Raw genomic sequence first — 14,507 nt, forward strand, 5'->3', positions numbered from 1 at the left:
CCTACAAGTGAGTCACGGAAGTGAGTCTAGGCTAGAAAACCTCTCTGCGGAGCAATTCATGAACTGGCACAGTCCGGCTAAGAGGTGTGATTTAGCTCAAAGCGGGTGATGGGTTCTGCATGGTAGACAGAGGCAGGAAGCTCTCACTGAGGTAGAGAGGGTCAGCAAGTCTATATAAAGGTTTCTGAGACAGAGAAAAGTTTAACTGAAGCACAGAGCCCCTCGCTTGAAATCCTCCTGCGGTTTCCTTCCTCAGCCTCACACCCCCAAACCCCCACGCAGGCAGCCTCCGTTTTACTGCAGCCTTCTAAACCGTCTTCTCCCCCCTCTTCTGTCTTTCACTCAGTTTTGCCTTCTTTTTCTTTTGTGGCCCTGGCTCTGCTCCATGGGAGGAGATGTGGTTTCTCCAGCTGCTGTGAATCTTGCAATGAAGGTTCACGCTTGAAGCTATGCTTAATTTGTAGGGTCGAAGCTATGATACATCCTCCCACCACCGACATCTATTATCATTTTTCTTTTAGAATCACTTCTTTTTCTCCCTTCATCCTCTCATTTACCTTAATTTGTCTCTTTGTTCTCAAAGCCAACCCATCTTAATTAGCACAGCACATAATATAGACTTTAGATCAAAAATAACAATATATCTTTCATTTTTGATTCGGATGAGGACAAACATCTCTAATACACAGCAATAGAGGTGCGCAAGGAGTCAGTACCTGCAGTACATAACATTAAGAGTGAGTTATATAATGGATTGTTTGTAGCTTTAAAACACACATATTCTGGGGGAGTCTTGGAGCTGTCCCAGTGTTTTTGACTCTTCATATTTATCCAGACCAATGATTCCATGTGTGAAATCTGCTCCCGACCATATTCTGAAGCACACCTTGCCTGATGAAAACAGGTGGTGTCAAGGTGTTTTACACACATGTTTGTGTTACACTGAGTTCATTTGATTACTGTTAGCACACATGCACTGGTCGCTGATTGATCTGTGGAAGGCTGTGCAAGTGTGTTATCAAGTCAACAGTAGCCTGCTGCCATTTGAGTAAGTGAATAAAAAAGAATGAACAGATTGATGTTAACTCTACCAGCAGTACGTACATCAAATGCAAAACCTGCTTACTCTCCCTTCCTCTAACATGCTCTATCTCATCTTCTGTACAAACTGTCTGCACTTTTATGAGCGCATAAAGGAACAACTTCAGTCTCCTCTCAGTGTGCTGCCACCAATCAGTTTAAGTTCTGACACAATCTGTTAATTCTTCCTGTAATTAATCAGAAAGTTTGAACCATCCAAAATATATTTTCATGCTAAGATGAACTCCACACTTCTGTTTGCTGGATCAAGTTTAGGCTGCGGCTACACGGAAACGTTTTTCACTGTAAACGATACTTTTTCTTATCGTTTCGCTGTCGCGGCCACACGGAGCCGGCGTTCCCACTACCCCAAAACGATAGTTTTTGAAAACGGGTTCCAGAGTGGGAAAGTTTGAAAACGGCCTCGTTTCGTTTCCATTGTTACAGCTAAAACGTTTTTGCGTCAGTCACACGTTGACGCTGGGAGCCAATTTTAACACTTCTCTATTGTCTCACTGCGTGGCGTGACACAGCGGCGTGTGTACTGCCTCGTGTCATCGTTTTCGTCTGGACCAGCAGCGCGTTTCCGTGTGGTCGCAAGAATTTTCGAACCCGTTTTCAAAAAAAACCTCGTTTCGTTTTCGTGTAGCCGTAGCCTTAGGCTGTTTGATCCAGACTGTGGTGGGAGGTTTTACACCTATAATTTTCATCCAGATCAAGATGTAAAGCTCAAAAGTTTGGATCAAACACCAAAGGTGTGAAAAATACCCAGAGACACAGAGTGGAAACCAGGAAGCATCTAATTTGTCTCTCTTCAACAGTGACAAAACTGTCTAGGAAGCTTTCACGTGGTTCGGTTCTCTAATGGGAAACCTAGTTGCAAATTACTGTGAAAACCATTTTTTAACCTCGGTTTCAGATGTGAAAAGGCTAGTAAACAGATGATTTGTTGATCTGATAATCTCACAAATAATCTGAATAACAGCATAAACTAAACAAGAATTGTCACCTGTCACCACCTGAACCAGAACCAACTGATCCAATACAACCCAGTCAGATTGAGAGGGTTAAACCTTTTGATAATCAGTTCAGTGGTTAAATATAACCATATAAACCTAATCTGATCATTTTTCCCCACACGTTTGCTCCATGTGGGAGTAACTTAAAGGAGTGTAATGAGTTTCAGAAGCATGAGAGACAGAAACATGGTGAATGCCTCTCCTGGAGCTCCCTACCTCTGCATTAATCTGCATTTCATGAATACATTTAGATTCAATTGAACTCTCTCCCATCAGTGTTTGCTTTGGACTTTCTTCCACCTTTTTCCTGGACTTTGTCAGTGGAAGGGGCATCAGCTAAGCTGTAAAGGTCCTCCTGCATTCTCCCTCAGTTTAAAGACTGCATGTATGTACTTATGAGATAGTTGTTCTGTTAGATACATTTTGCAGAGGAGCCCACAATCTTTACTTAAGTAGATGTACATATATTTTTGAAGAAAAAAAGACTTTGTTAGAAGTACGATTCTACCAGCTGTTTCTATACATAGCTCACAACACCACATCCCAACATAATTTGCTGAATATCTTTCTGATTTTGTTAGTCAGAATTGTTTTTATAGCTGACAGATTCAAACAACTTGCTCCTCTGAATGAGTTTCATCTGCTGTTTCTTCTGCTTCACTTTTATCAACGTTGCTAGTTACTGACTCTCATTGTCATGGACATGATGATGCATTTGATATGCTTCAGAAGTTGGAAGTCAGAACTCGAATAATCTAATTTTCCAACTCAGTGTGCTCAGTGTACAATGCTGGAAAAGAAACATGGCTGCCTCTAAGGTTGCCTCTTTGTTTTGCTTTTAACAACAAATTCTCACCAGCAGCTGTAGGGTTCACTTTAGAAATAAATGAGATAATAATCCCCAACCAGTACACTGTCCAATTTTTTATTAGACTTGGTGAGCTACTTTTTTGGGGAATTACATAAAATCTGAAAGTCAGGGTCGACCGTGGAATCTGACTTTTGGTGGTATTTTTGTTGATTTTCTTTCATCCAAAATTGGAATTACAATTTCAATGAATGTAGGATTCAATTTTAATCTCCCACTTGTTTGTTATGAAACATTATTATGTCTTGCTACATCTGCTGTGCCAATGGATATACCTGTCATTTTTAAATGTCACCATCCCATTCATGTAGGTTGAGATCAATGTTGAATATGGCAAGGTACACAATGATGCAGAATAATAATAAAAAAATCCTAACAAAATGCATTAAAGCAAAAATAAAAAAGCATCTTCTGAAAATGTAAGAAGAAAATACACAGACAGTAATTGTGTTCAAATGTAGCAGGTAAAGTAATAAGTTGTCATAAAAGTAAGTACTCAATTAGAACATATAGCAGAAAATTCTGTTTGAGTAAAGTAAAAGCAAGTTTTTATACTTCCAACCTTTGGTTATCTGGTTAGAGAGAATAGCAGAAAAGCATTTATCGATCCCATGCAAAACAATACTGGTCACCATCCATGAAAATAGTGAGTTGAAATGTCTCAGCACAATGATTACAATCGGATTGAAGACATATTAGTTCATATAACCACAGCTATTGACATGTTAGCTTAGACAAAGACTGGAGATGGAGAAATGGCTCAGGCTTCGTTCAGATTTTCATAACCACCAGGGGTTGCACCCCCCATTCCAACATCCCACCATTCCGACAAGGCTTTCCATATAAGGAAATGTCAACAGATAACAGTCCCTTATTTCTGTTCATGCATTTTACATGTTTTAAGACATGTGAACAGATGTGATACAGTCTTTAAAAGCATAATTAAAGCTTCCCCTCCTCAGAGGGGAGGATCAGGTGGATGTGCGCTTATTTAGGATTTTAAAAATAAAAATAAAAGATGATGGCACCCAGGATCCATCCATAAGGGCTGTGTTGTTACAATTCACTATAAATCTGGTGTGTGCGTGTAACATCTGTCATGTAGGTGTGTCGGATACCGTCAGATCCTGACAATGTCATGAGTCCGTGGGAATTTTCAAAACGCACTCCAAAAGAAAATTAATGATATTCAAATAGTTTATTACACAAAAAGGAGCGACAAACATGCACACACACTGTTCACTTATGGATTTGAAACTAACAAAACTAATAAAAATAAAAATAACAATACGTTTTGGGTAGCCTAATATATGAAATTGGTTTTATTTGCAGCACAGGTGAGCTGTCATTGATGTCTGTAATTGCAATTATTAATGTTGCAATTATTAACATTCATGTAGGTTGAGATCAATGTTGAATATGGCAAGGTACACAATGATGCAGAATAATAATAAAAAAATCCTAACAAAATGCATTAAAGCAAAAATAAAAAAGCATCTTCTGAAAATGTAAGAAGAACATGTTTCTGACTCGCCCGATTTACATTAATACCTGTATTTTGATATTTGAAATTTCAGGGGATTTTGATAATAATTTATCATAGTTGGTTTGCAAGGTTGTGGAGTTCCTTTAAAAAAAAAAGGCTTTAAAAGGCTATTAAAGGAATTGTCGGAATAAAACATACAGCCATTCCGACCATAAGTGGAAAAAAGTGTTGGAATGGCGGGAAGTTTAATAGAAAATTAAGTGTCATAAACCAACTTCGGACGGTCCATGTTCATCCCTGTCAACTGAGTAACACCAATGTACCGTACTGACGGCTCCATCTGTTGTGATACACGGCCGAACGACAAAATGCCCAGACAAAAAGGTGACAAGAACGAGGCCTCTGCTAAAGCCTCGGACACGGCTGCAACCGCGTCCACAAACGAGGAACCGTCAGACGAGGAGAGCCCAGAGACTCCAAGCTTATCTGCTCTCATGACCGCCATTGCAAACAGTGAAGGCAGGATTCTGGCCCGGATAGACTCAAGTACAGCTGACTTGAACACTAAGATAGACGCACTTCACGAAGAAGTGGCGAGTCAGGAGACTCGCCTGGGAGAGTTGGAGTCTGGCCTGAACACATACGCGGATAAGACGGCTACCACTGAAAACGAAGTAAACAAGCTAAAGGCGGAGGTCACATCACTTCGTCAGAGAGTAGAGGAAATTGACGGGGGGCAGCGCCGGTTCTGTGCACGCCTGGTTGGGATAGAGGAAGGTTTTGAATCACGTGGGGGACAGCAGCCCACCGTCGGGAAGGATCTGGTGGGTCCAAATGTGAAAAGTCCGAACACCGGGATTTCCTCCCTCTCCCTCTCTCTCTCTTACTGAGCCTACAGCAACCGGGCTCCCAGGTAACACTGAGACTTTATTTCATGGATACTTGATAAAAACTTGATATCCTCAGGTAGTTTTGCTACTCCTACCCACTATGAACATTTGTAAATTTACGTTTGCTTTATGGAGTGGCTTTTCCTTTTCTTTTCAAACATGTGTGAATGGGTATCCATAACACTCTGAATTTTTTTTAATTTCATTTTCTATTTTAAGGGACATATAATAGAGAGGTGTTTGTCAGTATGAAGTACCTGGAAAACAATTTAAAGAGGGGTGGGTCATGTAGAGGTATCCTGGTTTGTTTTCTGATGTTGGTTATATGTAAACAATTTTCATTCAATGTTTAATCCAATCTATGTCATGTTCGCCCTGGTTGGGGCCTGTTAGAAGGATAGGTTAGATGGCTATCAGCAGCACAAAGCTAGAAGAGGGGTGTGCGATCTCAACAGGTTCAGTAGATCAGCATAGGGATTTAAGGCTCAGTTTTAGTTTTAGATTTGTAGTCAGACAGGGACTTTTTTTTGTTTTCTCATTTTTCTCATCCATTCTAGAAGTACAATGTCTAATACACGGAAGTCAGGCCATATCCGCTTTTTGAGCTGGAATATTAAGGGAATCCATAACCCAGTGAAACGAAGTAGAGTGTTTGCACATATAAAAACATTAGGAAGTGATATCGTGTTTTTACAGGAGACTCATTTGCGTTCAAGTGAAGGTACGAAGTTAAAGAAACCTTGGATAGGGCAACTATTCTGTTCAAAAAATGATGACAGAGCACGTGGCACAGCAATCCTGATTAGAAAAGGCATCCCTTTCATTCCATCACAGACTATGTGTGACTCCAGGGGTAGATATGTCATAGTGACTGGCAATTTGTATGGTACCCAAGTAACATTAGCTAATGTATATGGACCCAATTGGGATGATCCTGTTTTTTTCACTAATCTTATAGCAACATTACCAGACCCCAACAACAACCAGCTGATATTGGGGGGCGATTTTAACTGCGTTCTGCACCCAAAACTGGACAGATCAAATCCCAGACCTAATAGTAAGATTTCAAACTCTGGTGCAGTTATTCAGTCATTTATGGACACATATGCACTTTTTGATCCCTGGCGGAGAGATAACCCGACTGTTAGGCAATACTCCTTTTTCTCTCCAGTTCACCACTCTTTTTCCAGGATCGACTTTTTCCTTGTAGATAACAGGACTCTCCCTATGGTCAGGGATTGCCAGTATAATAGCATTGTTATTTCTGACCATGGCCCGGTACAGCTGGATATATGTTTTCCAGAGTGCGTCAGACCACGCCGTACATGGCGGTTTGATCCTCTGTTGCTATCTAAAGATCATTTAAAAAAATTCATCTCTGAACAAATTGATACTTTTTTAGAATTCAATTGCACACCAGATATGCCATTAACAACGGTATGGGAGGCTCTTAAGGCCTATCTCAGGGGCCAGATAATATCCTATACAGCTTATGAGAGAAAGAAACGTAAACAACGCTTGAGCGACCTGTCTCACAGTATAGCAGAGGTAGATCGTAAATATGCTGATGCCCCAATGCCTGAGCTCTACAGAGAAAAATTATTGTTAAAAACCGAGTTTGATAACCTTTCTATTAAACAAACTGAACAATTATTCTTTAAATCAAAACAGAAATTTTACGAACACGGGGAGAAGGCTGGAAAGCTTTTAGCCCACCAAATTAGACAGTCCGCAGCTGCTAACACTATTCCCGAAATTCGCACTGAGCTGGGGGAGAAAACCACTAACCCTGATAAAATAAATGACCAATTCAAGCAATTCTATATGAATCTTTATGGGTCAGAACCACCAGACGACCCGTCGAATATTATTAAATTTTTAGAGGGGCTGACCATTCCAACGATTACCCCGGAGGACAGTTTACAGATAGATAGAGAGATCACTGCGAATGAGGTATTACAGGCAATTAAATCAATGCAGAGCGGAAAGGCGGGGGGACCTGATGGGTTCTCAATTGAGATATATAAGGAATTTGCTGACAAGCTAGCGCCGATACTTAGCCAGGTGTACCGGGACGTTTTTAAACAACAGAAATTACCACAAACCATGACCCAGGCCATAATTTCAGTGCTGCTCAAAAAAGACAAAGACCCTCTGTTATGCAGCTCATACCGCCCAATAAGCCTGCTGAATTGCGACTATAAAATCCTTACAAAAATATTAGCCACCCGTATAGACAGTGTAATTCGAACAATCATCGATCCAGATCAAACGGGTTTCATCCCAAGTAGACAGTCGTTTTATAACATGCGTAGATTACTCAACATCTTGTACACCCCGCACTCGGCGTCTGAAGAACCCGTAGAAGCAGTGATCTCCTTGGATGCCGAAAAAGCGTTTGATCGCGTTGAGTGGCAGTACCTGTTTGCTGTCTTAGAAAAATTTGGCTTTGGACCATCATTTTTAATGTGGATTAGGATAATATATGATGCACCAACTGCAGCTGTACGGACTAATAATAATATCTCTGACTATTTCCCCCTTCACAGGTCTTGCAGACAGGGCTGTGGCCTCTCCCCATATCTATTCGATCTGGCGGTTGAACCCCTTGCTATAGCCCTTAGAACAGAAGAGGGTATTACCGGTATCTCCCGTGGTGGCAAAGTCCATAAGGTGGCGCTATACGCGGATGACCTGCTTCTATATATATCCAACCCGACGGTATCGATACCAAAACTATTGTCGATTCTAGAGAACTTCAGGCATCTGTCAGGCTATAAACTGAACTATTCAAAAAGCCTGCTTTTTCCAATTGATAGTGCAGACAGAGATTATTCAGAATTTCCGTTTAAAACAGAACGTAATATGTTCACATATCTAGGAATTAAAGTTACCCGAAAGATAGAAGATCTGGAGAAATATAACTTTAACTCGTTATTAGAACAAACAAAACAAGATCTTGTGAAATGGTCAACTTTACCAATTTCACTAGCAGGTCGCATAAATATAGTTAAAATGACAATCCTGCCTAAATTTCTCTATGTGTTCCAGATGATCCCTATATTCATCCCTATGTCAAGATTCAAGGAGTTAGATAGACTAATTTCTACATTTATATGGAACAACTCCAATCCCAGGATGAAAAAAATGTACCTGGAGGTGCCTAAAGATGCGGGTGGGTTGGGACTACCCAATTTTCTCTGGTATTACTGGGCTGCTAACATAGCGAAACTAACTCATTGGATTCACACATATGAAAATAAGCAGGGTCCAGACTGGGTTCACATGGAACTACTACCCAGCCCTATACCAATACTCACAACAGGGTTACCATACAGTTGCAATACACAGCTCACAAACCCAGTTGTCAAAGCCTCACTCCGGATTTGGTTGCAGTTCAGGAGGCATTTTGATTTAAAGCAATATAGCAGATATTTCCCGATAGCAAGTAATCACTTGTTCCTCCCATCCGGGTTTGACAATGCATTTCAATATTGGCATAGAAATGGGTTGATATTCTTTTGTGATTTGTACCCTGATGATGTGTTTATCCCATTTGAGACACTTGAAAATGACCACAATATACCCAGATCGCATTATTTTAGATTTCTTCAGATACGAAGTTTTACCAGTAAGAGGTTTCCGTCGTTTCCTTTCCCACCGCCTAAGAATCATTTAGATGCAATACTAGGACTGGATCCTTATGGAAAGAAACGTGTATCTGTGATTTATAATATGTTGGGAGACTTGAAACCGATATCCTGGGATAAAACTAAAAGGGCATGGGAAAGGGATTTGGGGGTTGAAATTTCTGAAGAAATGTGGCAACATAGTTTAAAACGTATACATTCCTCTTCATTGTGCATACGTCAGGGTTTAATACAATTTAAAGTACTCCATCGTCTGCACTACTCAAGAGATAAACTATCGAAACTTTTTCCCGCCACAGATCCTGGTTGCCCAAGGTGCAACCATGAACCCGCCTCAATAGGACACATGTTCTGGGCATGCACCTCTCTCAACGACTATTGGAGACAGATATTTGATGTATTTTCCAAAATCTGCGGTCAGACTATAACGCCTGAGTACCACATAGCCATCTTTGGGGTACCACCTCTAGGCTGCAAAATTTCAAAATTACAAGCTAACGCCTTGGCATTTGCTTCCCTGCTTGCACGCAGACTTATACTTTTTAACTGGAAATCGAATTCACCTCCATCATTTCTGCAGTGGCTAAGAGATGTACTATCTTTTCTACCTTTAGAAAAACTGAGATGTAAGTTATATAAGGCCGGCAAGAATTTCACAGTGACCTGGAGTCCCCTTATAGAATTCGTAGAAGGGTTCCCTTTCCAATGATGTACCTTAACACCAGCTGTATTACATGGTTATAAACATATGGTCACGCTGGAAACGTCAGCTCACTCAACATATGATGAGAGGTTCCTGTCTGATTATTTTTGCATTGTTCCTGTACTTTTCTGTTTTTTTTTTTTTTTGTTTGTTTGTTTGTTTGTTTGTTTGTTTTTTGTCTTTGTTTAAGAGCCTTGGGGAGGGGAGGGAGGTGGTCTGTGTTTGTAAGCTGTATGTCTGTTATTAAAAAGCTGCAAAATAAAATTTGAAAAAAAAAAAAAAAAAAGAAAATTAAGTGTCGCCATTCCGACAATTGGAGGCCCATGTCGGAATGTCGGCATGTAACCTCACACCACACAACAGACTTTTAAAGTCGTGACGTAGACTGAACTCCAACCTTGTCTGATCACAGTCACAGCTGTCATGTCTCTTTCTCTACGATAATGCTACAATATGCACAATACAATCAGCTTCAGGTCATTCAGTCTGTTTTGCTTTCATGCTTGTTCATGAGAAAGCACCAGTTTCTCTCCGTGGCTTCTCTCTTGAGTCTGTGATGATCGCAGTTTCAGGGAATCATGAGTGCTGTCACCTGCATTTAACCAAATTCTGCTGAAATTCGTGAGCAGACCGTTGTTCTAACATCACGCTTTCTTCTTTCTTTTCTTTTCTAGGTTTATCCCTGACCTCTGCCATCTGATCCCATCTCTTGCAGTCTCATGGGCTGCGGCTCCTCGCTGATGGCTCAGTTACAACTTTGCCTCCGCTGACTGCTCCAGAATATCAACCATGTGGTTTGGAGGCTGGGACGTGTTCGTGTGCCTCGCAGATCACTTCTTTCGAGCTTTTACATGCCGTGATCAACAGTTCAAACCGTCCATTCTACATTTGTCTGGGATATGAAACGTTTAATACATTTTTGTGTTCTGAACAAGGCTTACATTGGCCATCTGAAAAGGTAACAAATCCACTTTATAGCATCTCTAAACTCCCTACTTAACCTGCTACATCTTGACTATTAATCTAGACAAAAAAAAAACAAAACAGAGATTGCCATTAGAGACTGAAGATGAAGATGGATAATGTGTAAAAGTGTTTGATCAGTTAAGTTCAGCCTGGAAACTGAACCATTCATCAAACAGCCAAGATTTGTTATCCATCCATCCATTTTCTATACCTGCTTAATCCAATTCAGGGTTGTGGAGGTAATGGAGCCTATCCCAGCTGCCACAGGCCAAAGGCAGGACTGGGTTGCCAACACAGAGACAAACGAGCAAATAAGCACACGCGCTCACTCTTGGGGGACAATTTAGAACAACCAATTAACCTAACATGCATGTTTCTGGACTGTGGGAGGAAGCTGGAATAGCTGGAAAGAACCCAAACAAGCACAGAGAGAACATGCAGACTCCACACAGAAAGAACCCAGTTGAGATTCAAACCAAGAAACCTTCTTGATATGACGTGAAAGTGCTGCACAGCATGAAGAAGAAGAAAAAGGAACAATTAGGAGCTAATAAATCTTTTAACCACACTGAAAACATGACTGAAGATTTGTGAGTGTGTGACTGGCAGACAGGATGAATTAGTTACACAAACGGGCGATGTCCATAAGGTTTTAATATTTACATCTAATAAGGAGAAAAATTCAGCGCGAATGGTCTGATGATAATGGTATTGGGGCATAGCTGTACAGTAAATTAGGATTACCTATTTGATTGTCAAAGTAAAGTCTCTGTGCAACTCAACTCACATTAAAGTAAAATTCTACAAAGACTAAGTAATGCCAAAAGATCATGCACGAGCTATTAGTAAGGGACAAACTGCCAACACATGCAGCAACTGCCATGTCCAGATATAAGTCCTATTTACATCTCCCACACGAAACACTGCCTACTGCAGTGATCAAAACATTACATAAGACTGGTGTGGTGGTAGGTTGGGAAGTCTGGCTGGGATCCAGTGGCTTTCTAGAGGCCCTGGCTTCTCTTTGTACATTAGCCAGGATATTAAAGGAAATGCAGGCCACCACAGGCTTCACTGCTGTGGTTTGCCATCAGCCGGAGCAAATCTGTGTGTTCCAGTGGCACACTCTCTGCCCAGTTTTGACATGAGGACTGTGTTGTGGGCAGAGCGGGGGGAGTCTGTAGGACAACTGCGTGACCACTGTGTTCGGTTCTGTGTGGCCTGTCAGCAGCCAGTCGCTATGGTAATACTCATTACACATAACAGTCACAGAGACAAAGCGGCAAGCAGATGTAAAGGGCCAACACACACTGTCATGAACAGACACTCCACGTGGGCCCCTGAGTGTTCACGGACCATTAGCATAGCTGCAGTGTGCTCTAATTGGCTGTGGCAGTGTTTGCCGGGGACTGACTGGGTGGGACAGGTAACATTCAATTACAGACCTGCCTGGTCGGCTTGGAGAAGACAAGAAGACAGCAGTGTTGCGTTACTAAGCAAACACACGACACGCTCGGCAGGAGGATGGATACTGCCTTTCCCTTTGGAGCTTCCCGGCTCATCATTGTGCTGCTTTACTTCAATAAGAGCCACCCAGCGTCTGTATATGTGTGAAAAAACGTGTGTATGAATGTTCATGGATACTCACGCATGACTCAACATTTTGTATGTGCGTTCATATCTAACAGTTGAATATGGATGTGTGGGCCTCATGTGTGTGTGCGTGTCTGTAGGGGATTGTCTCTTAATATAGTTAAGCTGTGAAAAACCCCAAAGTCTTTGGCGAGGTCTCACACACACTTTTTCTTCTTCCTTCCTCTCACCAGAACCATTTATCAGAGCAGAACAGGGGCAGCTTGCGTGTCGTAAGCCTCTTTGGAGCCACAAACAAATCAAGCAGGGCTCTCCATCAAATGAACTCCACACTCGGCTGGCGGTTACATAAAGGTTTACTCACTCTCTGTGTAAGAGCAAGTTTCAGTGGGAATGGCTTCTAATTGAATACATCCATACTTAGAAGTGCAGGGGAAGAAAAATGACTAAAACTCATACAGAGGGGGGTTGATTGTCAAACTTTTTTTACTTCTCCATATGTCAGCGTATGCAGAGGTTGCACGGGTATGGTTGATTCATATATTTCAGTGCAGGTGTAGTAGTGCTGCCATGTTGGAAGGTGTGATGTGTGGGACTGACGTACATCAGACATACACATTGACCCTTTAAATGATTGTGATACAGTGACATAGTAAAGTAAAAGAGTGAAAGACGACCTGATATCCTAAGGCATAAAGTTACATATGGTGCATTTCTTTGATATTTAAAATTTCCATCTTTTACATTCTAAAACAGATCCCAAGCAAAGGTTTGAACATCCTGTAACGGCCTGTCTACAGATTTTTGATAATGTTTAGGACAGAGGAAAATGATGGCCATGGCTTTAGCCCTTTGTTTTTGCATTGCAGATTCTGAGGTGTGTTTGTTATCCTGTTATAAAAGACAGGGTGATGTTAACGTCCAGAATTAGCTGCCATTTAACTGAATCCCCTCTACGTTGTGCTACTGACTGCAACATGAACCCAAAACATGATCGAACTCCCTATGCTTTACTCTTTACTTTACTCGCGTTCTGCACCCTTTTTCTTCCAAACATACCTTTGATCTTTGTCAGCAATTCCATCCATTTTCTATACCCGCTGAATCCGTCGGTCGGGTGGCGGGGGGGCTGGAGCCTATCCCAGCGGTCATCGGGCGAGAGGCGGGGTACACCCTGGACAGGCTGCCAGTCCATCACAGGGCCACACAGAGACAAACAACCACACACATGCTCACACTCACTCCTAAGGACAATTTTAGAGACACCAATTAACCTAACATGCATGTTTGTGGACGGTGGGAGGAAGCCAGAGTACCCAGAGAGAACCCACGCATACACGGGGAGAACATAGAAAGGCCCCAGCCGGGAGTTGAACCTGGAACCTTCTTGCTGTGAGGCGTCGGAGCTAACCACCAAACCACCATGCAGCCCTGTCAGCAATTCATTTAATTAATTCACTTCTTGTTTGTGTAGATGTTTATTTGAAAACTTCTGATGCTGATTTTCGTGTATAGGGAGCTGGAAAGATTTAGTTTTGGTGACATTTGCGTAGATGTGGCCACAGTAGAATAGAATACTGCACCACCACTCTAGAGTGCCCAGTGTTCGTGGTTATTTGCATCTAAGAGGGTTTTTTTAATTTGCCTTTATGGCAGTCCTTCAAGCTGTTCTGTCAGGAATGTTCTTGGTCTGTAAGACCTCAACTTCAACTCATCTGTTCTTGTTAATTGTTAGTTTCCTTTATTATAAACAGAGTAAACAGCTACTTGAAATGCTATCTTCTTACTTTGTGAGCAACAGTTATTTAAAATTTGAAAGTTCTGTTAATTAACTTCTTAATTCTTGTGCCAGCAGAGCACTTATTAAGCTTTGAAAACTGCTGATTCTGGTATTTCCCAAAGATGACTGTGAACAAGCAAAAGCCCTAAAATGCTAATTGAGGTGCATGTGAGCCAATTTCTTTCAAACTTTTGGCGGGTACTCATTTCCTGCTTCCTCTTTAGTTTTATACTTCTTAGAGATCAGCTAATTTCTTTTTGTCATTTAACTCTTAACAGTAACTGTGAAATTTGAGAGTTGAGGATAGATAGGGATAGAGGCAATGTCATCTTAATCAACAGGCCAGTCAAATAGTAATTCATAATTTGTGACTTTCATACATTAAAGGACATAATATACTCTTTTTTCATAATATGTTGAGGTTGTAATGAAATGTCTGCAACATGATTTGGTCATAATACCACAGACATAC

At 41.2% G+C, this 14,507-nt stretch overlaps 1 long non-coding RNA gene across 1 annotated transcript; it reads left to right on the forward strand.

Annotated features, from left to right (window-relative positions):
* Positions 1–5,275: 5,275 nt before the first annotated feature.
* Positions 5,276–11,237, forward strand: LOC142366493 (uncharacterized). The gene is made up of 2 exons (XR_012766834.1): positions 5,276–5,366; positions 10,371–11,237. It is a non-coding gene; the product is annotated as an uncharacterized LOC142366493 (long non-coding RNA).
* The last annotated feature ends 3,270 nt before the right edge of the window (positions 11,238–14,507 follow it).

The sequence above is a fragment of the Odontesthes bonariensis genome, chromosome 17 (genome assembly GCF_027942865.1).
Source record: "Odontesthes bonariensis isolate fOdoBon6 chromosome 17, fOdoBon6.hap1, whole genome shotgun sequence".
NCBI classification, from domain to species: domain Eukaryota; kingdom Metazoa; phylum Chordata; class Actinopteri; order Atheriniformes; family Atherinopsidae; genus Odontesthes; species Odontesthes bonariensis.